The sequence below is a fragment of the Eimeria mitis genome, genomic scaffold (assembly GCF_000499745.2).
Source record: "Eimeria mitis Houghton genomic scaffold, Emh_scaff101, whole genome shotgun sequence".
NCBI classification, from domain to species: Eukaryota; Apicomplexa; class Conoidasida; order Eucoccidiorida; family Eimeriidae; genus Eimeria; species Eimeria mitis.
The window spans coordinates 31,544-33,412 of record NW_013567062.1 but is presented as its reverse complement, the minus strand read 5'-3'; positions in this window follow the sequence as shown (position 1 = coordinate 33,412).

Genomic DNA, 1,869 nt, shown 5'->3' with positions numbered 1-1,869 from the left:
TTATATATATATTATATATAGATTTAGATAGTTCAGGTGATGAGGTTTATGTTTTTGTTTTTGTCTTCTTTTTCTTGTTCTTGTTTTTCTGTTGTCTTCTTTCTCTGCTTCGCTGCGTGTCTGTCTCTCTCTCTTTCTCTGGATTTACATATATATATATATATATATATATATATGTAGCGGGTTTCGAGTGTGTTTCCACGGTGGGGTTGTGTTGGGGTGTATGTTGAGCTCAGGCGTTTTTATTTGCGTTGGTGGCGAACAACATGCCCACTTTATTATTTGTGTATGAGCATATTCCGGCTTCATCAGTACCGCTTGTATGCAGCAGTTTGTCTCCTTCTCTGCTGCCCCCTCTTCTTCTTTTCTTACAAACCCTTCTATCCCCTGATGTATATATAGGCACCCGACATATACAGTTTCACCTCCTCTGGCTCAGCTGTATACTCAAACTACGCATGCATGTATTCCAGGGTACGCACAAACCCTAAACCCTAAACCCTAAACCCTAAACCCTAAACCCTAAAACGTTGTTATATAGATCGCTCGCCTTCATTTCTGAGCGGCTGGCAGTGGGTTCCATATCGCTGCAGCTAGCTGTAGCTAGCTGTGAGTAGCTACAGCTAGCTGGTGGCTAGCTACAGCTAGCTGGAGGTTATATACAGCTAGCCATATATGCTGAGGATACAAACGTGTGCATACTTTCCCCCCTATTTTTGTTCTTGTCTTTGGTTGTTTCTGTCTTCCTGTTGAGGTCTTCTAGGGTTTAGGGTTTAGGGTTTAGGGTTTAGGGTTTAGGGTTTAGGGTTTTTTCTGCTGCGCTGCAGGGGAGCTCGGGAGGCTGTGGGCAGATACAAATGCAGATAAAAACGGCAGCGAAGACGAACGCAAAGCCGAGGCCTTCAACCGCCTCTCCCGTAAACCCTAAACCCCAAACCCTAAACCCTAAACCCTAGAAACTATGCCCTAAACACTAAACCCTAAACCCTGTTTGCTACCCGCAGTGTAAGCTACGAAAACTGAGATTTAGTGTTTAGGGTTTCTGCTGGATGAGGTGTACGTACAGTTCAGGTGTACATGCAGCTTTATTTTGTTAGTATTTCGTTTTATTTTTGTTTTTTTTCTGGTGTTATATACACAGGAGTTTCTGTGGACCTGCGTACGCTGTTTCTGCTGCTGCTGCGGCAGCTGCAGCAGCAGCACGCCAACCTGCATGCAACCTTCGCCTCCAACATCGGCACTCTCTCTTTTCTCACTTCATCGATGAGCAGCAGACAGAAAGCCCCAAAAAAAAGCATTGCATGCGGCAACTGAAACATATTTTAGTTTCCTTATAAACCCGAAAACCTAACTAAACCCTAAACCCTAAACCCTAAACCCTACACATACACTCCTCGGCCGCCACACGGCTCATGCAGGATCAGGTGGTGGCTAGCTAGCTGTAGCTATATATTGCTAGCTGTGGTTGGCTAGCTGTAGGTGGCTAGCTGTACCCGGCTGGCTGTCTATGGCTAGCTAGCTGTAGCTGGATGGCTAGCTGTGTGTGGCTAGCTGTAGCGAGATGGCTAGCTGCTGCTGTACGCCTTGGAGGAGGAGCTCGCATGCATGCAGCTGCAGCAGCAGCAGCTGCAGCAGCAGCAGCAGTAGCTGCGGCTGTAGAACCATTGGCAGCAGCAGCAGGTGGAGCACCTGTATAACCCTAAACCCTTTGTTGGCTTAGGGTTTAGGGTTTAGGGTTTAGGGTTTAGGGTTTCTTTGAGCTGGATGTTTTGCTTGCGGGCAAAGACTCCATCCCTGAAATAAACTTTTTGTCTGTTGCTGGATTTCTCTCTTTATATATATATATATATATATATATATATATATATA